We start from the raw sequence: 21,228 nt of genomic DNA on the forward strand, positions 1-21,228 counted from the left end.
CATCCAGTCCAACCCACCTGCTAAAGCAGGTTCACCAGAGCAGATCACACAGGAATGTGTCCAGGTGGGTTTGAATGTCTCCAGAGAAGGAGACTCCACAGCCTCTCTGGGCAGCCTGTTCCAGGGCTCTGGCACCTCAAAGTAAAGAAGTTTCTCCTCATACTCAGATGGAATCTCCTGTGCTTCAGTCTGTGCCCGTTGCCTCTCATTCTATCGCCGTGCACCACTGAAAGGAGTCTGGTCCATCCTCTTGACATCCACCCTTGAGATATTTATAAACATTGATGAGATCCCCTCTCAGTCTTCTCCAGGCTGAACAGTTACAGTTCATGGATGATTTCTAATGGCTGTATTTGGTTGAACTGCACCGAAAAGCCACAGAATGAGCTGTTTCACAAGAAAAACAATTGGTTGGGAGCTTAATCTGAATGAAACCAAGAGTGGTTTTATTACTGACATTATCGGAGCTGATTTCTCCACTGAACCACTCATATGTCTAGTATGCTTCTACCAAAGCTCTCTAGAAAGGAACCAGCAGCAGCAGCTTATTGAGCAGTACCAGATGCTCTCTGCATGTTCCTCTCCAACCCAGGACAAGCAGGTTTGGCTTCTGAAGCACAGCTTTGATAGCTGTTTAATGAGATGTAACATATGCCAGCTTCTGAGCACTATGGGCCAGTTGAGATACTTACAAACCATTCAGATACCCCCTCAGTTAAACGATTCTAGAGAAAGGCAATGTTTTCCTTTAAAAATTTGGAATACAAGAAATCTGTCATCTCAGTAAAACAAACGCACTAGAAAAAACACCACTAAGCTCTTCTCCGATTATAAAACCACCACTTAAGACAACTAAACATGCAGGTAAGTGCAGAGCATCCAACAGGAAATCTGCATGAGCCTCCGTTTCCCATGTGAGTGCTTCACGCTGATTTTGTTTTTCCCTCACCGCTCTGCATTCCATCCACGCTGCGAGGCTGTTCACAGACTTCACTCAACGCTTATGCTGGGGTTCGACAGTGATATTGCAGCTCTCATGATGTGCACGGGGCCGAGGTACAGAGCTGCCCACCGCGGTGCCCACTGGCATTGCGAATCCCACCAGCTGACAGAAGTACGGCACTCTAGAGATTGTCCCCTGAAGGGCAAGATGAGATCTTCGTGCTGCCCCCATTTGGCAGCTCACCCTTCATCTGCGCTTTGCAGCATGATGTTATTCTTCTCACCTCTCAGCCTTCCACAGAGAGCCCTCCAATGGTCTTTTATTTTTTCTCTCAAGGCATTAAGCACTTTCCTTCCCTCTCTTTACTCCAGCATTTCTACAACTGTATTTTGCAAAACCCCTTTTTAACACTGACAGGTAGTTATATGTATGCACACACACATATATATATGTAGCACAAACGCATCTCCTTATGCAATCCAGCCTCCAGCCACCCCTGGGATGATCTCTGTGCTGACCTCAGGAGCTGTTGTTTCATCAAGCACATGTTTTGCTTAAATGCTAAAATCAGTCATCCAACAGTCCAGACTACTTTTGGCACCACCAGGAGAGCAGCTAGCCTACCGTGACCACCCTCTGACCTGGCCCCTCGTCCTCCTCCTCCTCGTCTGAATATTTTAATTCAATTTCTTTTTCCCTTTTTAATGCAGAGAGGAAAAAAGAAGACGCACGAAGCGCTCACATACGTGCGATCTGACCTTTCGTGTCTGCAGCTCTCACCACCTTTGTGTGCACTCTCCTGCGATCTTGGTCTGTTGTCAACTTGATTCCAGCTGTCTCCAAATTACACACAGTCAAACGCACAGCGCTCGGCACGCTTGGCCCCGACATTGCAGCATCTGGACTGTAATTTGTACAATAACACAAATACAAAATGTTACATCCTTTCTATCAATCTTTTCCCGCAGGACCTCTAAATATTCTTCCAGTGATATAGTCCTTTTATTTTGTACTTTCTTTGCTCCTCAAAATTTCAGCTCTGTTTTTTTTTCATATGGTGTGGGTAGAGCTATGTTCAAATACTCCAGGTGGCAAAATACCCCTAATTTCATACAAGTGTTTAAATTTTTATCATCTACTTGAGATTGAGCTTAACCACCTCCAGTTTCAAAAGCACCCACTGCACTAGAAAGATAGATAGACTAGACTATAAATCAAAAACTTATAAAGTTCCTGAGATTTTTCCAAAAAAGTTAAGAAGTGAAAACTCCCAGCCTCGTCTTCCAACTGTTTTTAATCAAGGGCAGTATGAAACAAGTTATCCAAGTTCAGACCGGGATAAAAAAAAGAAGTACAATTACTCTGAGATGAAATTTAAAGATTAAAACCGTTTTGATTCCCTGAAACTCCAACAAATATTTCTGTGGAACAGGAACTGCAGCAAGATACTATAAGATATTTATGTCAGTTTGCATAATGCGTGACCACTCGTTGGTCAAGACAGCTGAACTGCTCATTATTACTAGGAAGCTGTAAATCGCCCCTCTGGCAAGCCTTCAAATGGGTTCAGAAAAAATAAAAGGTTCTGTTCTTGATTCCATTAGATGCTATAATTTAAAATGCAAATAATATTGTTCTTGGCACGGCTGCTGGCTGTCCACCCCGGCACAACGACTCCAGCCTCTCCGAGCCTGGACGAGTATTGTCCAAGGCCAACGCAGCAGCTTCCTTCCTCCAGCAGAACACCTATTCTTCTGTAACCGAAACAATTTGGCTAAATGACGCAAAGATGAAGCGTGACTGCAGTAAGGGTAACAAACACAGTCCAGGCTCCTGGAATACACAAGCATCACCACAGAACTGGTCACGGGAGGTGATTGTCCCGCTCTGCTCTGCACTGGTGTGGCCTCACCTGGAGCTCTGTGTGCAGGGCTGGACACCACACTACAAAAAGGATATAAAGCTGCTGGAGAGTGTCCAGAAGAGGCTACAGAGCTGGTGAAGGGTTTGGAGAGGAAGCCGTATGAGGAGCAGTTAAAGTCATTTGGTTTGTTCAGCCTGGAGGAGACTGAGGGGAGAGCTCATGGCGGCTACAGCTTCCTCACAAGGGGAGGAGGAGGGGCATGGCTGAGCTCTTCACCCTGGTGACCAGTGACAGAACCTGAGGGAATGGCAGGAAGATGTGCCAGGGGAGGTTCAGGTTGGACATCAGGAAAAGGTTCTTCACCCAGAGGGTGCTGGACACTGGAACAGGCTCCCCAGGGAGGTGTCACGGCCCCAAACCTGGCAGTGTTCAAGAAGAGACTGGACAACGTCCTCAGACACACGGTGTGAACTGTGGGGTTGTCCTGTGCAGGGACAGGAGTTGGACTCCACGATCCTTGTGGGTCCCTTTCAACTCAGGACATTCTATGACTCCATAAAATAATTTGCTATATGATTGATCAGGAGAAGGCAATGGCTAAAATGCTGTTTCCACTCACGCGCCTTTGTTAGGAGACACCAGCTGATGCATCAAACCTTCAAACCTGCCACTCAAAGCTGGGTTTCAACTTAATAATACTTGCCTTGCTGAAAGGGCATTGGTGTGGTGTGGGAGCACTGGAGGCTGCACAGAGCGGAAAGGCTGAAGTGACCTCCACTGTGATCACTGTGATCTGCTGTGAAAGACCTGCATGCAGAACAACAGAACTGCCACCGATTCTATTTTCTTCAAAACCAGTTGATGATCCTGGGCACATCTTTGGTAACAGACCTCTTAAAACTCAGGTTTCAGTCCAGGTTTTTGATTCTCCTCTGCCTGGGACCACAGTCATGCAGTGATACCAGAAAAAAAGCAAATGTGACTTTGAACTTGCTCAGTGTTGGAAATAATTGAAAGGGTTGGAGAATTAGGCCCTGAATATTCAGAGCTGAAAAGCCAGATGGAGACCTTATTACAGCCTTTTGATATTTAAAGCGGGCTTATAAGAAAGATGAAAAGAGACTTTGGCCAGGACCTGTAGTGACTGGACAAGGGATAATGGTTTTAAATTGAGAGTAGATTCTTCCCCATGAGGGTGGTGAGGCGCTGGAACAGGCTGCCCAGAGAAGCTGTGGATGCCCCGTCCCTGGAAGTGTTCAAGGCCAGGTTGGATGGGGCTCTGAGCAACCTGGTCTGGTTGAAGATGTCCCTGCTCAGGGCAGGGGGGGTTGGAACTGGATGAACTTTAAGGTTCCCTCCAACCCAAATCATTCTGGGGAAAACAAGGCTGCGTTTTGGCATTAGTATGATTTTGTCAGTTCTTAATGGCTATTTGATATTTTATTGGACACAATAAATTGGTCTTCCTCCTGGGGCTGAAACACGGGTCTAAAAAGTTATCATTTTGTCCATAAAATCTGAGAGACAGAGCACTCACTCCTGAAGCTGCTGAGTTATTGTTTGGTATTGAACAAAACCCAAAAAGTCACACTCTGCTCTATTATCCTTTACAATAAAGCATGGGTGTCAGAGTATATGTCCATATGGCATGTCTTTTGTGTGTTTAATAAAGCTTTGTCTTCTTTTCCATCAGTATATAGAAATGTTGACTTTGCGAGGTCAGTTCTTAACCAACATCATTTACTTCTGGCCATGTCTCTGCCTTGCTGCCACACAACAACAGCCCTTCCCAGCCCAGGAGAAGAGGTCAGCAGTTCTGACTGACCGATCCATTATTGGTGTTGGTGAACGAAAGGATGGTCTCGGAAGGAAGGCATGAAGCTGAACAGCACACCAGGGAGTTATTTAACTGTTATTTAAGGAGATGCATACAACTGCGTCACCAACCTCTTCAGTAAAACCATGCTCTGGACAAAGGTCCAGGGTCCCAGAGATCGGATCCCAATTATGATACACGTGTAAGCAAACCGACAGTGGGTTTTTCTGTTGGTTGAAAGAACCTAACAGCAATTTAAGATGAACAGCATAGTGTTTTGCTTGTGCCTTCATACCCTGCAATTGTTGCAGCAGTACGTGTGTGATACTACATCCTTGTGCCTGAAAATGTGACTGAGAGCAGTAGAGTAGTTGGCAAAGCCCATGTGATGTCTACCTGAGGAAGGGGAAATCTCTACATGAGGGAGCTGGTCCAGTCCCTCTGGATGCAGAACTCAGTACAGGATGTCAGTGAGAGGCAGCAACAGGCTTTCCCTTCACTGAGCTGCACAGATTGGTGCTGATACCATTGGGGTCTGCTTGGGGAAGATGTTTTCTGCTGGGAAGCCCCCATCAGGGCAGCAAGAGGAGAACCTCAGAGCAAGGTCTCTTGCAGTTGTTAATGCCACCATGTCTTAAAGTCAGTAATTCCAGAGGATTATATCCTGCAACTCTGAAAGGCTGTAATGACAATGGAAGTATCATACTGAGTCTTGAGTCCAGCCAGCTGGTTAAGAAATGAGCTTGACACATTTCCTAGACCTTACTGCCAAAAACAATGTGATAAGAACAAAACCAGAATGGGATGGGCAGGGGGAAAACAAGGAGTCAATGGTTAGGAATGGTACACCTCTCTAGGACCATGCAATGGTTGGGAGGAAGCGCGTGGGATGCTCCAGCCCTATGGCAGGGCTGGCACTACCCCAGACCTGACTCAGTTCCTCCAGTGTCCATGGGAGCTCCCAGGGAAAGTCACTTGGACACCGGATTTTCCAAGTTCGATTGCATTTTCACTCATAACAAATTTTCTATTGCTTTATTACAGTAGATGTAGTTTGCTCATTCAGTCCCACCTCTCTCTCTCTGCTGATTTTACTTCACGGAATATGCAAAAAAGTTAAGTGGCAGAGCTGATAGTCAATGCCAGATTATCTTGTGGAAGTTGCTCTTTCTAGGATGTATCATTTGGGGCTTCCAGGAATGTCAGTGAACGTTGTGTTTGGGCTGCAGCAGTCACACACTGTCATCATATTTCCTGCAATGATTTCCTGAAGCAAGGTTTCTGTTTTTTTTCTAGCTGGTATTAGACGTGTGCATGTCAGAAACTAAGGAAACAAATACTGTCAGTGCCAAATCTGCAGGATGAACCTTTCTGCTACTTCACCACACAATAAAGAAAGCTTGTCACTAGAAATGGGTTACTTTCAGTTATTAGTAACTTGGGTTACTTTCATGAAAATGTTCTGTGTACAAATAACGTCAGCAATAAATAAAGAGGATCCTTGAAACGTACCTAATGGCAGTTCCCACGTGTTTGTTGCTCTGGGCTGCGTTAGGCAACTCGGAGATCACAAAACAACCCCGGCTGGCAGCGAGTGCTCGTCTGCTCCCCCTGGGACAGCGGCTGTGGGGAGCCCACCAGCCTTATGGTCAGGTTTCCAGGGATCAATGTTAAACCTTGGGTCTTGCTTTTTTAAAAGACATCAATGGACTGAACCCGTGGTAATACAGATTGAATTCTGATATAGAGCTTGATCTCTGACCTGCCGCAGTGTCTGGTTTTCTGAGACAGCGCAGATATCGCATCCCAGGGCAAGTTGTGTGTGTAAGCTGCATACAGCTTCTTCATATGGGGAGCAGGAGGGGCAGCCGCCAAACTCTTCTCTTTAGTCACCAGTGACAGAACCCGAGGGAATGACAGGAAGATGTGCCAGGGAGGTTTAGGTTGGACATGAGGAAAAGGTTCTTCACCCAGAGGGTGCTGGACACTGGAACAGGCTCTCCAGGGAGGTGTCACAGCCCCAAGCCTGACAGTGTTCAAGAAGAGACCGGACAATGACCTCAGACACACGGTGTGAACTGTGGGGTTGTCCTGTGCAGGGACAGGAGTTGGACTCCATGATCCTTGTGGGTCCCTTCCAACTCAGGACATTCCCTGATCCTATGATATCCAGCTCTGGAAGAAGCTTTCAGACAAAGTCATGTAGATCCAGGGTGTGACCTTCTAGAAACGACCCTTCAGCAGCTGTACCACCCACAACTCAAAACGACCTTTTATTCCTAAAGCTCTGTCAACACAACCCTCCAAAAGCACAGAGCACAAGGAAGAGAGCCTCACCACAGAGAGAGCCCGGGGTGCCCGAAGGAACAAGGGCAGCGTCTCTGTGGTGGAGTCCCGGGATGACAGTCAGTGATACGAAGTTCAAAGATGAGCAACTACGAGGATCTAAAGCCAAAAGCGCTGAGTTAATCCTTCTGCCAGAATAAATGTCAAACATGAGATCTTTAAAGCCAACTTCAGAAGTTCGTCTGAAAGCCATCTCTTCTGCTCAAGGCCTGCAGTTTTGTTCTGAGCTTAACGCAGGCCTTTGTTCAGCAGCAGGCTAGGCTGGAAATGATGAATTTAAGCATTTAAGCCATGCAAAACCCTGCCCTGTATGTACTGAAAGGGAAAAAAAGTGGACTAAGCTTTCTTTGTTCCTTAACCAGAGGGTTTGGCTTAGCACTCAGCCTAGTCCTTCCTTCCAGCTTAAGACAAACTGGATTCCAATGGTAAAACCCTGGCTCCAGTGTATCACACAGCAAAGCTCACGTTGATTCCAGAGCAGATCAGGTATGATAAGACTTTGGGATTTGTTTGCTAGACAAAACCACAAATTTAAATAACAACAATTATGCTGTTATTATTTAAAAATAAAACCTTTAAATGCAAGCTGAAGTGATGACAAGACATACCAAGGTTTAATCACATTAAATCTGTGAGATCCTGCAAGGAGCAGGGAGTTGGACTCCCTGATCCTTATGGATGCCTTCCAACTTGAGGTACTCCGTGATTCTATGATATTATAGACTTATGGTTTTAAAAGTAAATATAACCTCTGTAACAAAATAAATGTTACGTTATTAAGCTCCATTTCTTGGAAGCAAAACTGATGCTTTTTTAATTTACATAGAATCAACAAAGTCCAGTATCAGGTACTGTATGTAATAAACACCAATGAAGTACACTCTTCCAAACATAAACCCTTTCACTTCTGCTGTTCTGAAATCATAGAATCATTTCGGTTGGAAGAGACCCTCAGGATCATCGAGTCCAACCGTAACCTAACTAACTCTGGCACTAAACCATGTCCCTAAGAACCTCGTCTAAATGCCTTTCAAATCCTTCCAGGGATGGTGATTCCACCACTTCCCCAGGCAGCCTGTTCCAATGCCTGACAACCCTTTCTGGGAAGAATATTTTCCTAATATCCAATTTAAACCTTCCCTGGTGGAACTTGGGGCCATTTCCTCTTGTCTTATCTCTTGCTACTTGGGAGAAGAGACCAACCCCCTCCTTGCTACAACCTCCTCTCACCTTAATGTCTTTGGATGTGAGTTTAGCAAGCAGGTGTAATGTTTTCCCTCCCTTTGGGCTAGCCACGAAGTAGGAAAACCAACTCACATTTCCTAAAGGAGAACTTAATTTCCTTCTCCATTCTTTTACCAAAATAGAATCAAGAATCAAATCTACTGAATCAAAATGAAAACAAAATTTTCATTTACTAAATGAAAATAAAGCCATATTTTCCAAGGGTATACAGGTACTTGTAGATGCAGAAAGATATTTACTGAGATAATCAAAGATACACGAATAGGATAGGTCTCTAATTTGCACTGTGTTCAGATCTTGGCAATTTAATGTAGCACTGCCTAAATACCTCCATAACTCTGATTGGAAAGGTAACAAGAAACTACAGATTCTCTAGTGGCTGTTAGTATTTTATTTACTTCACAAATTTGCTTTTCTGAATGAAGTAAAATTATTTTAAGGGTGCTTGGCTATACAAAAAGAACAAAAAAGCTATTTAAAATTGTTTTCAAAGGGAGCTCTAATTTCTAGTCAAATAGCCCTAATAGAAATCCAGAGTAAAAGCATCTAGAAAAGTCAAAAAGAAGAACATGTATTAATTGATCTAGACAAGTGACCTGACTGCAGAGGCAAAAACAAAGCTGTGGGGCTGCCTTCTGATAGAAAAATCTTGCTTACAGACAAACACAAGCATAAGAGTTGCCAGCCAGGGAGAAAGAACATTTAGGAAAACTAAGGGAAAACACAAACCCAGGTTTCCTGCTTGTCACAAGTTGGCCCATCGCAGCCCAGTGAGCCGATGAGATCATTTACTCCAGCTGGATGCTGTTTCTGCACCACTGTGTTGTAATGGGTGAGTCGTCTCCACTACAGGTTGTCACTTCACAGAATCACAGAATGTCAGGGATTGGAAGGGACCTCGAAAGCTCATCCAGTCCAATCCCCCTGCCGGAGCAGGAACACCCAGATGAGGTTACACAGAAATGTGTCCAGGCGGGTTTGAATGTCTGCAGAGTAGGAGACTCCACAACCCCCCTGGGCAGCCTGGTCCAGGCTCTGTCACCCTCACTGAGAAGAAGTTTCTTCTCAAATTTAAGTGGAACCTCTTGTGTTCCAGTTTGTACCCATTACCCCTTGTCCTATTGTTGGTTGTCACCGAGAAGAGCCTGGCTCCATCCTTGTGACACTCACCCTTTATATATCTGTAAACATTAATAAGGTCACCCCTCAGTCTCCTCTTCTCCAAGCTACAGAGATCCAGCTCCCTCAGCCTTTCAGCTTCATTTGGGGGCTACGTGTGTTTTCCAGATGTACAATTTGTTGGACAACCAAGTTTCTTACCTTCTAATTCTGAGACCTTCTCTGCAATTTCCAAGGCTCAAAGCACCTCAGCATATTAAGAGGATGTGCACATGCTTGGCATTGATTAACAGGAGAGTCCAGAATCACTAATTGTGAGGTTAGTGTCCCTAGCAGAAGTGCTTAATATAAAACAGAATTTCAGGAAAGCACCTACCAGTTGATTTCTTCCACTTAATGGTGAACAAAAAAAAAAAGGACAAAAGAAAAAATCAAAAATAAATATGTAACACCTTTCAGATGGAGTGATGTAAAATTAAATGTATTTTTTCTGTTGGTGTGGGTTTTTTTTTTGGTTGTTGTTGTTTCGAGGAAGAAGATGTGCAGCTACTGAATGATGTGCAGGTATTGAACTGCACCATGGAGACAGACACACTGTCAATGCGGTTCTGTCAGCAGCCATTCGATTGCTTGGAGCTTTCTTTGGCACCTGGAGCAGAACCAAGTGGTGCCTGTTGATGGCACAGAGAGCAGAGCCTCAGGAGAGACCTTTCTACTCCTGCTTTACCGAGCTGCTTGACAAGCTGGCTGATGGAAACAGCCTCTTTTCATGGGTTACAATCAATTCTTTCAGGCTCTTCCTCATTTCAGCCTCATTGTCGGCCCTGCACGCAGGCCAACGCCAAGTTCTGCAATGGAGTCACCATAGAAATGACATTGCTAGCGCTGACTGACCTCCCAACTGCGTTTCCTTGTCCTGAAATAAATTCGAGCTCAGTTATTATGGCGCCTCTGATTTAGTAATTGGCTTTTGGGAGACACTCAAATGCTTCAAATGGAATCTTTTTTTAGGGACAAATCCTGTCCCTATTGCAGCCTACGGGAATTTTGCCATCAGACTTTGATGAGACAACAATTTGGCCATTAATCCATGAAAATTTGCCTCTGTAGTTCACATTGCAATCCCATTTAGGACCCTGTTGTTCAATTCACTCCGAACCAGCTTGTTTTCACTTCCAAGAGAATTGCGCAGGCCACTGAGTAACACAAACAACAAATGAAGCACTACAGGCATTAGCTGCATTAACTGTATGACTGCTGGGTGGACACCACCAAACTCAGGTGCTGGGTTGGGAGGGGACATGGCTGCTTTACCTATTAACCTATTTTTATCTCAACCCATGAGTTTTCTCACTTTTACCCTTCCAATTCTTCCTCCCATCCCACTGGGGGGTGAGTGAGCGGCTGCGTGGTGCTTAGTTGCCAGCTGGGGTTAAACCACAGCACTTCCCCACTCGTTTCAACAAAAAGACAACAAAAGCCCTATAAACAAGGAGTTTCTATGATGTACAGCCTGGACTATTAATGTTTCTCTCTTTCAAGAGCAGGATCTGATTCTTTAGGTCAGGGAACACCAGGGATGTATGTGAGAGCTGACATCAGTGGGAGCATACCTTAGGGCAGGCCTTCCAAATTGCCATTGCACAACGTGGCTGACTGCTGTAAGTCTCCATCTGTCATAATGTATTGCATTTTTGTAGTCTCGTTTGAGCTGTAGGTCACTGAAAACTTTCCAGCGAGATGTAAAAGTTTTTCCAGAAGTGTCTGTACATCATTTGCTGTTCAGCAGACACACACCTGGGTTCCAAACCCCACTTCATAGACACTCTTAGCAGCAATGCATAGACTCCCAGGGTTCCAGGTGGAACACCAGTGATATAGAAAATACAGCAGATTTTTAGAGGAGACGAGGGTCAGAGCAGCTCCCACTAATTTTAAGTCTCCTAGCTGGCTTTTCTTACCTTGGCAATCACTCATCGCTCTCGTTCACAGGTAATTCTAAGTTATGCTCCCGGACTTCATACCTACAACATTTTGCTGAACCTGGAGAAATACCTTCATAAACACAACGCAGATTTCTCTGTGTGGAAGGTGTTTAAGTAAGATGATAGCCAGATTTCTGTGTTTGCAGTTAATAAAACATAAAATTTCTCTCCTGTTACCTCTCATCAGCCCTGTTTAACTGATCTGGCACGCTCTGAAAATGCACAACAAGGGCTCTATTATGTACACGCACAAGGTACCGCAGGTTTCACTGGACTGTAACTGATTTGTTTCAGATGAAGGGATGCTGTTAACCACCACTGTGAATATAATTGCTTAGTTGATTTCCACATTCTTGTCATTGTTGGCCTGGTTACCACAAGAACAAGCTGGTGAGGAATTCCCTAATGCTGGTTAAAAAAAGAGAAAAATAAAATAGAAGAAAAAAAAAGGAAGTCTTCAGGTCAAAGCAGAAGTTCATCCAGAGATGCCCGCACCAGAGGCAACACAAATACCCCCTTTCACCACTTCGCTGCTTGCCCTTTGCTCCTTCTTTAGACCAGAACCAACTCCAGGAGGAGAAACCCTCCAAGTGAAGAGAGAAAGGGACCTCTGCATATGGGCAAAATCCTGAGGTGCCACCTCCGAGATGCACAATACCCGGTTCCTTTTGTCACACGTGGCAGGGGGCTCGGAAGGTTTTAGCAGACTTGCTCTCCAGCCCGTCCTTGCACAAAGCACAGCTCTGCTCCTGATGCGGTGCCTCTGTAGCATGTCCTGTGCTATTAAGTTCGAGGGAAAGCCCCCAAATTCCAACTGAGATCAGAGCTGGGTGCTCACACCACAGCAGGAAGAAAAGCCACAGTTAATTCATCCCATGGGGACTTCTCAGATCTGGATTCAGTCCCCTCCCCTCCCACAGGCTCAGAGCAGACTATTCCCACCTCCGGCAAAGACCAAAGCCCACCTGTGCCAGACACTATATATACATGGGATATGTATATTCTGCTGTGCCAGACACTATATGTACATGGGCTACAAATATTCTGTTGAGCAGCTCTAAGAATGGAAATGTTACTGGAGACATCTGGTAGTCCATGGGACCTGGGGATCCAAGTGACCTTAATGTGTCTCTACTGCCTTTTCACACCAGATGCCTAATCCACATTCTTTGGGGTCTTTTACTTGAATGATGAGAAAAGTTTTCTTTATTGTGTTCATCACTGCAGGTTTGTCTTCTCCTTTGTGGCCATTTTTTCTATTTCATGTGGAAAATTCCCTTGCACATCCTTCCTCCTCTGACTTCATTCTTTTCCAAACACCTGGAATGAAAACCTCCTGATTTTACAAAGGCTTTTGGATATACATTTTTTATTCATTTGACATGTAATGTCGAGTGCACACATCATTTTTCAGAGAATGGTAGTTCTAGGCTTTCATTCTTCCCTTTTACCTTATCTCCTTCGTCATAATTATCTAAATCTAGGGTATAATGTGTTATTAATTTATCAGTAAAACTCTGATTTGAAAATAAGGAGGAAACACTATCATTTACAGCATTTTGAACATTTTACCTGTGTTAAGTAATTAATCAACATAAATTCTCCTTATAAAAAAATGTGTGAGACATAGCGCTTTGTAGAAACAGCCTGGCAGCATTTAGTGTAGATGATGACACTTAAGAGCATCACTTAACAGCAGCACAGACAAATCAGCTCAATGCACTCCAGGTGCTAGGAGAGAACTGTCAGCTGCAGACAGGCTGAAGGAATGGGAGCATATTTCTTTTCCATAAATACTAAAGTGTTGTTCTGGACTATGAACAAACCCTCAAAAGAGAAAACCGGTAAAGACGGCCAGGAGACATGAGAGGAGCAATACCAAATAGCATGATGAGCTTAGTCCTCAGCACCACCTCATGGTACCCTCAGCTCACCCACAGCCACACTGGTAAATCAGTTCAAAAATATTTGTTAAGGTTCAAGTATTCCCTCTGTGCAAGTCGTTTTGCTCCAGGGTGACATTTGTCTCAGAGGTAAAACACAGAGGATCCTTGGCTGAATTCTTATCGTGACACGGAGAAAAACCCCTCGCCATAGGACACTGATTTATCATCTATGGCTCCATTGAAAGGTCTGCATAGAAAACCATGTGATAGCACAACAGACAGCCAAGGGATGATTCCTCGGACCATACACCTATGGAACAGACACTATGGATCTATACAGCAGAGAAGAAAAGAGAGCATGTTGCTTTTGCAACAGCAAGAAACACAGAGCAAGAGATGCTCCAAATTTCTGCCTTGCTTCACACGATCGGGATGCACTGCCAGCCACAGGAGGTATGTAATCAGCATAGATTACTTGATCATTAGCTACCTAATATGCAACAGTTGCCCTCAGAATTAATTGGGTGAACAGGAAGGGCAGAATAGAAGTAGACAATGACACCATAGGAGATTTTTCCTGCCAATGCCATTCAGTAGCAGCAGTGGAGCAGCCTTAACTGCTTCTCCTCAAATTTTAACCGAAATGTTCCCAGGAACATCCAAACAGAAGAAGGCTAGGAAAACATAACGGTGCGATGCCCATCGTGATATAACACCCATAATGATGTGATGCCAATGGTTCTCCACACTAAGAACCCCAAAAGTGGAATTGCACAATTGGTATAAACTGGAGAAGCCCCTAAGGGGGAAGCTGTGGGGCTAGAAAGAGCTGGTGTTTCTTTGGCGGATCATATATCTGGAAAGTAATTTAATGACATTTACCTGAAACAGGCATATTTGCACAGAACATCACTACATATATGTTTTTGCTGACCAGACTTAGCTAGTTATAGCGCTACATATGTTATAGAGCATCTATCTATTTATATTAGTAAGCAACAAAAAATAAAGACAAGTACTAAAAACCAACAATCTAACTAAATATCAAAAGACCATTAATGTTCCAAGTAGGGTACACTTGAATGCTCAGAAAATGGTATTTGACTCCCTAAAGACATTATTCTTATCATTCATTCATTTTCTAAAGTAAAAAAAAAATACTAAAAAGCAGCAACATATGGACTGTTATATAGTGACTCTTGAGAGAGCTCAAAGAAACCCAAACTCCTCCTGTCTTGTAAATTTGGGTAAAGTTGTATATATAAAGAAAGACACTTTCCATAAGATAAAGAGAGCCCTTCCCCGTGTTCTCTTGCCTTGTGGCTTGGGCTCAGCCTGGCTTAATGTCACCCACCCCTCACACCAGGAGGTGTGCTGGTGGTCTCCTGTCCCACCAGAGCTCCCAGCAGGACACAGGTACCTAAGCAAAGCCAAGGTTTGGGCAAAGCAACACCTTTTCTCACAGCCAAAAAACAAGGCTAACAGAGGTAATATTGCTGCATTTCATCTGTAGGCAGATTTCTCTGGGTCATAGTCCCTTATAGGTGCTGTCACGGAGGCACCCCGAGGTTAGTTTAAGGGACAACGGGGTCCAAAACAACTTTTATTAAATGGGTGAGAAATACAGTTTTAGCACTCCAAAGTGACTTGAATATAGGTTCGGAGATCAGCTGAGGAAATTATTGAGGGGTAGCAATTAATACAACAGGCGGTCCACAGAGCGCATGCACGTGGCTTCACCCAAAACAATCCCAGAGCCACCCCTGAGTCTGGGAAGAGTACACACTTGCCTGAACATGGTGTGGGATTATTTTAAAGGGATACACGTACTCGTATTGAGTACGGAAAGTGTACACTCGTAATTCTGTGAGGATTCATTTATAATACACTTGCAATCCTGCGAGGAGAAATACATGTGCAAATATGCATGGAATATTGCACGTGCTTATGTGGAAACACGGGAGGAAAATACACTCGCGATTATGCAAGGAAATAATTTATACACTTGCTCATATTGCACACGGAAAGTACGCATGCAAATGTGCACGGAAAGTATAAATACACATGCAAATGTGCACGGAAAGTAGATACACTCGCAATTCTGCGAGGGTTAATTTTACTCACATATGTGGTGGCAAGGCAAGCGGAGTCTCTGTCCCGGGTGGGGTGGAAGTAACTCCAAGAGGATCGCGCAAGGGGCGCGCCTCGACGAGAATCCCGTTTGTATAGCCTGATCAGATCTGACTGTAGGCATTCCAGAAGCTTCTCTGCACCCCCACACTGGCTGTGGGGTGCCCCTGAAGCTTCCAAACATCCCCCACACTGGCCATGGGCATTCAGCGGCTCCCTGGAGCCTCTGCCTCCACTCTCCTCTCTCTTAACGACCCTGGCCAGCGGACTCTGGGATCAAACAAAAGCTGTTAGCCTTAAGCAGCAGAGAGAGAGGGTGATGTGTCTACACCTTCCATATTGGAGGAAGCGAGGGGGAGAGGGGAGAGAGGGGGGTTTGCATTCTGCCACAGGTGCTTATTTATTCCTCCAAGGTATAAAGGAAGAGCAGCAAATGACCTCTGGTGTAGATGTCTCCAGTCTGTGCATGCCAAAGGCAGACTGAGAAGAATGCAGGTCAGGAGATGTTTGGGGATAGCACTACACCAAAGGTTATAGATTGCTCCCAGCAACACCCCATCCCCAAGGAGGTTGTAATTCAGCCCTATTACAAATTTTGTCAGTACATCATTGATGCCACGAATCAGATATGCAGTAAATAATAAGTTAAACACAATGTCAATTCCCCCAATAGCTTGCATTCCACATGCATTTTACTGCGAACACAGAGACACTTCAGCTTTCCAGCCCCGCTGCCACGCAAAGTTCACAGGCTGAATTTTGTGGCCTGTGGGCTGAAGTGTGCGAAATGAGCTTTCTGTTTTACTGCACCAAAGGGAAGATTTTCCAGCCTGCATAAGAACCGCAGCCAAACGTGGATGTTTGGTTCCAGCCCTGCAGGAAGGGCTGAGAAGCACAGGCAAAGCACAGCCCTGCCAGCATGGCTCTTCAGGGACATACCAGGCTAAAGGTTTACAGCACTTCTCCTAAAATGAGAAAGGAATTAATTCATTTTTTCCACACTGGACAAAAGGTTAAAGAAAGATTCCTAATGGCCAGGGCTCTGAGGTAAGCAGATGGAGCCTACCAAATATTCTGCAAACTTCCTTCTGTTCGTGAATTACCGTGGCACCTTCAGGGGTCTCAGCTTGTGAGACCCAGAGCGGTTGTCCTGCAGGTGGTCCTAACAGAGCAAAAACCTGCCCCAAATAGATTGTAAAGCATAAGAAGAGCCAGCTGGTACACGCACACAGCAGGGCACAAATATGTACCTGCAAGATAAGCAATGATTTTGATATATGGGTAGCCTAACTTGGTAAGGTAGTTGTTTTTCTTGAAAAGCTGATGGTGTAGCAGCTTAGTGGTGCTCAAAAATGGTCTTTCTAATGTGGGAGGAAACGAGAGAAAGCAGAAAATATAACCAGGCACCAAGCTTGTGTTACAGGCTGCTTTGAATTGGGAGTCAACACCTTGTCAATAAATAAAAGCCACGCCATGAGAATCCCCTGTGAACTGCTCCTACCGCAAAGACGGGTTTGATTCACTATGGAAAAGTGGAGAAAGAATAGCAGTTCACAGAAAGGCTGGGAACAAAGCAAAAGTGCTTCAGGTTAATTCACACACAGAATTATAAAAGCCGGGATGAAATTATAGCTATGTGACATCATAGTATAAGAAAGACCACACATGAGAGATGTTATGCAAGAAGCAGTTGATAGCATGCAGACATACTGAGCACAACCTTTAGAGACACACAGGGTTAAGCATCAGGATGGACGTTGCTGCTACTTCCAGTGATCTAAACAGAATGTAGGGAATGTGCCGTGGTTTAATCCCAGCTGGCAACTAAGCACCACGCAGCCACTCACTCACTGTCCCCCCGTTGGGAAGATAATTGGAAGGGTAAAAGTGAGAAAACTTCTGGGTTGAGATAAGGACAGTTTAATAAGTAAAGCAAAAGCCACACATGCAAGCAAAGCAAAACAAAGGATTCATCAACAATGGATTGATCTCATCAATGTTTATAAAAATCTCAAGGGTGGGTGTCAAGAGGATGGACCAGACTCTTTTCAGTGGTGCCCAACAACAAGATGAGGGGCAGTGGGCACAGACTGAAGCACAGGAGGTTCCATCTGAACATGAGGAGAAACTTCTTTACTTTGAGGTGCCAGAGCCTGGACCAGGCTGCCCAGAGAGGCTGTGGAGTCTCCTTCTCTGGAGACATTCAAACCCACCTGGACACCTTCCTGTGTGATCTGCTCTGGTGAACCTGCTTTAGCAGGTGGGTTGGACTGGATGATCTCCAGAGGTCCCTTTCAACCCCAACCATTCTGTGGTTCTGTGATTCACGAATTCCCATGAGCAGGCAGGTGTTCAGCCATCTCCAGAAAAGCTGGGCTCCATCACACATAACAGCTACTTGGGAAGACAAACACCATCACTCCGAACGTCTCCTTTTTCCTTCTTCTTCCCCCAAAATATATGCTGAGGGAATGGCAGGGAATGTCCCTTTGGCCAGGTTGGGTCAGTTCTGGCGGTGCCTCATCCCAGCTTCTTGTGTACCTGGCATGGTGTGAGACACTGAAAGTCCTTGGCTACTTGGCAACAACCAAAACATCAGTGTGTTATCAACATTATTCTCTTACTAAATCCAAACTACAGTGCTATACCAGCTACTAGGAAGAAAATTAACTCTATCCCAGCCAAAATCAGGACAGAAAGAAATGTCAAGTTCTACATCACAAGTACACAGAGGTGAGCTAATAGCTACATACCTCTCAAGAAAGGGCAGATAAGATTGTATCTGAATTAGGCTAAAATTGTAGCTTGGAGAGAAAGGACTGTGGTTTGGAAAGAGATTTGCATGTGGAGAAATATAAGATATACGTGTAGTGATTGTAGTTGCATTTGTAATTATGGTTAAGGTCTCTGAAAGATCACGGGAAGAGAAGGGCATAAGTGGCAGATGATCTTCCCTCAAGAAGTCCACCAGTGAGAAGAAAAACGTGATGAGAGAAGTATGAGTAGAGGCAAATGGCCACAGAGGGCAAAGGATGTCAGGACTTCAAGAAGAGAGATGTCATGGACTTTGTTGAAGGTGGGCATAGAAGGAAGGGTGTAAAACACTGTCTTGGAGTTTTTCCTAAGACAAGGTCACTGGAAATGTTTCTCCCAGAAGCAATATGCAGTGTGTATCACACAGTTATCTAAAGCACATAGAAATGCTGCATTTTTACTAAAGGAGAAACTCCCATATTGCCAGGATCTGCTCCACTAACTTCCAATTCTTGGTGTCACAGCTGTTCCCTCTGAAAAATAAACCAAACCAAACAAAACCCAAACTGCGATGCAAAGGATTTATGACTTACTTGAGGCACAGCTCAGCGGCAAATAGGAGGAGAAACATGGATGAAAACCAGAGCAAAACCTCAGAAAGGGGGAAGTGTAGCCAATGGAATGACAATAATCTGGGAGTGCACAACGCCTGTCCCATGGAAACAGGTTGCACATTTTGATGTGAAAAGCTTGTATCAGCCCTAAAGCAGCCATAAGGTACGAAGACTTGCATTCCTTAAAAACAAATGCCGGGCTCCCTCTGTTTTCTTCTCCTTTGACTCCTTCTGAATACTGAACAGCTCATCAGGGCAGTTCTTAGATCCAGGGCCAAACCAATTTGAACGCTCGTAACATGCAAGTTATTGAACACTTCCCCCAATAGCACGTCTTTGTTTATAGTCCCCTTGGCTAACATCGCCCTTCGCCATTCAGAACCTATAGGACAGCATATTTTAACAGGGTATTCATCCTGAATTAAAAAAGCACCCCTTAACTGTAGCCAGATGTCCACTGAACTCTGCAAAAAGCTTTTTCCACCAGTGCCACTCGGTTTACTCTTACATCTGTTGCGTAGCTCAGGAATTAGTAGAATGTAAAACGTTTTATGAATTCCCTGTGCTCTCATTCAGTGGTAATGCATTCAACATGTTTATTTCTGAAATCACATGCAGGCACATGCATGCACGCTTTTCCCCATTTCTTTTAATTTATTTGCATAACTTAACTCCCAAAGCTAACCTGGAAAATTCACAGAAATTGGAGCCAAACCCCATTCACCTATATAAAAGCTCGGCCTATTTCTGGTCCCAGGGAGGATCATTTCCAAAGGCTGAAATCTGATATTAATGATGTTAGTGGCAAAACTTTTGAGGGGTTACATCAGAGGCAAGTTTGGCCCAAAACTACCCCCAGGACTCTTCCCTCAGCCCTTTTATTTATGGTTAAGGCACACTATTCACTTTATAAGAACGTGTTTGAATTAGTATTCAGGAGTTTAAAGCTCTTGGGCTGTGCTTAAGCCTATACACATCATAACGGCATCACATTGGAATTATTAGCGTTGCTGTTGTGCTTTTTTCTAGACATTTCTTTTTTGTCTGTGACAAAATTGTCCAACTTACTTTCTGCCTTTCAACCCCAGGAAGTAAGCACAGGTGTCAAATCTGCCAAATAAATCCCAAATCATCTTGGTCTTTTATTTCTTGGAAATGAGTGAGGGGAAAATGACAAACTGTAACTACTATCTTATTCCCTACTGCGCAAAGCCCAAATTGCTTCATATTCTGCATAAATAGTAATTTTGCTCACTAATGTAAACTCTGACCCAATTCCAATTTTCTCCTTGGTTAAAAAGGTGGTTGGTGGTTGCATGGGAGGAGGGAGAAAGCAAGTGCTCAGAGCTGCTCATCAAGTACAGACTTAACGAGAAGGTTTATGAAAATCAATGAACAGGAATTTGCTGTTCTGGATGCTGCTTTTCCATCATACTGATCTCAGACTGTGCTTGTAGTGCCAACATAAATCCACAGAGAGCAGCAGCCTCTGCAAATCTCGGCCTTCCAGCAGAATTCGCTACTTTAATGAAAATGGATTCCCTTTGTGCACTGTTAGCCCAGCTGAATGGTTCAAGGGGATAATCCAGCTCCTCTCTCCTTGCCACTGCCCACACAATGTCACCCCATGTTGGCACAGGGTAGGAAATACATCTGGAGGGAGATCTATGCGCAGTTTTGCAGCCATGAGCCAAATTTTTTTGCCTAATGCTGCTTGCTCCTATTAGTTGTCCTGGGGGTGGCGAGAGGGAAACAAATGATTATGGATCCACCTGAAGAGATTACATTCCCCATCAAGTGGCCTTGGGACAGGATTCATTTCCTTCCCACTCAGTCAAGCCTTCACAGATATATCCCACAGCAAACACACCCTTTGGGTCCAAGGGCCACTCAGCCGCAAAGTTACTGTCCTTCGGTTCCAGAATCAGAGAAAAAAGGAGGATGGAAGAGGCATCAGAGGGTCATTTAGCTCATTCTTCCACCACAAGGCAAGATGAGCTACACCTACATCTCTCTGGACAGACTTTTGCTTTAGTCCTAACAATCTCCCACATTACAAGTTGCATGTTGCCCATTCAGTTCACTCCAGAAAGACCTGTTGTCCAGCCCCCCTTGCAGTGAAGCTCACTACTTCCCTTCGTGTCTCCCACAACTACAAAAATCAATTTATCCTTCTGTGTTACTGCTCCCCTTCAGACATTCGAAGGCCATTGCTGTGTCACCCTCACTCCTTTATTGCATGGCCACCCTCCGGGCAAGACGGACACATCTTTCTGGAAGCTCAATGCCCCAGATGGGGTCCAGCACCCAACTCAACTACACAGGTCAAGATGGGGACAGACTTTTTAGCAGGGCCTGTTGTCATAGGACAAGGGGTGATGATTTTAAACTAAAGGAGGGGAGATTCAGATTAAACATGAGGAAGAAATTTTTTACACCAAGGGTGGTGAAACCCTGTCCCAGGTTGCCCAGAGAGGTGGTGGATGCCCCATCCCTGGAGACATCCCAGGCCAGGCTGGGCGGGGC

At 44.6% G+C, this 21,228-nt stretch overlaps 1 protein-coding gene across 4 annotated transcripts in view; it reads right to left on the minus strand.

The window, feature by feature from the left end:
• Positions 1-21,228, minus strand: part of ME3 (malic enzyme 3) — a 148,900-nt gene that overhangs the window by 87,677 nt on the left and 39,995 nt on the right. The window contains exon 1 of one of the 4 annotated variants that reach the window (XM_071802040.1): positions 1,702-1,723. The exons of the other annotated variants lie outside the window; for them this stretch is intronic. The gene's annotated coding sequence lies outside the window, so the exon portion shown is untranslated. Of the gene's footprint in view, positions 1-1,701; positions 1,724-21,228 lie in introns of those variants that run through there. 4 annotated transcript variants of the gene reach the window in all.

The sequence above is a fragment of the Patagioenas fasciata genome, chromosome 1 (assembly GCF_037038585.1).
Source record: "Patagioenas fasciata isolate bPatFas1 chromosome 1, bPatFas1.hap1, whole genome shotgun sequence".
NCBI lineage: Eukaryota > Metazoa > Chordata > Aves > Columbiformes > Columbidae > Patagioenas > Patagioenas fasciata.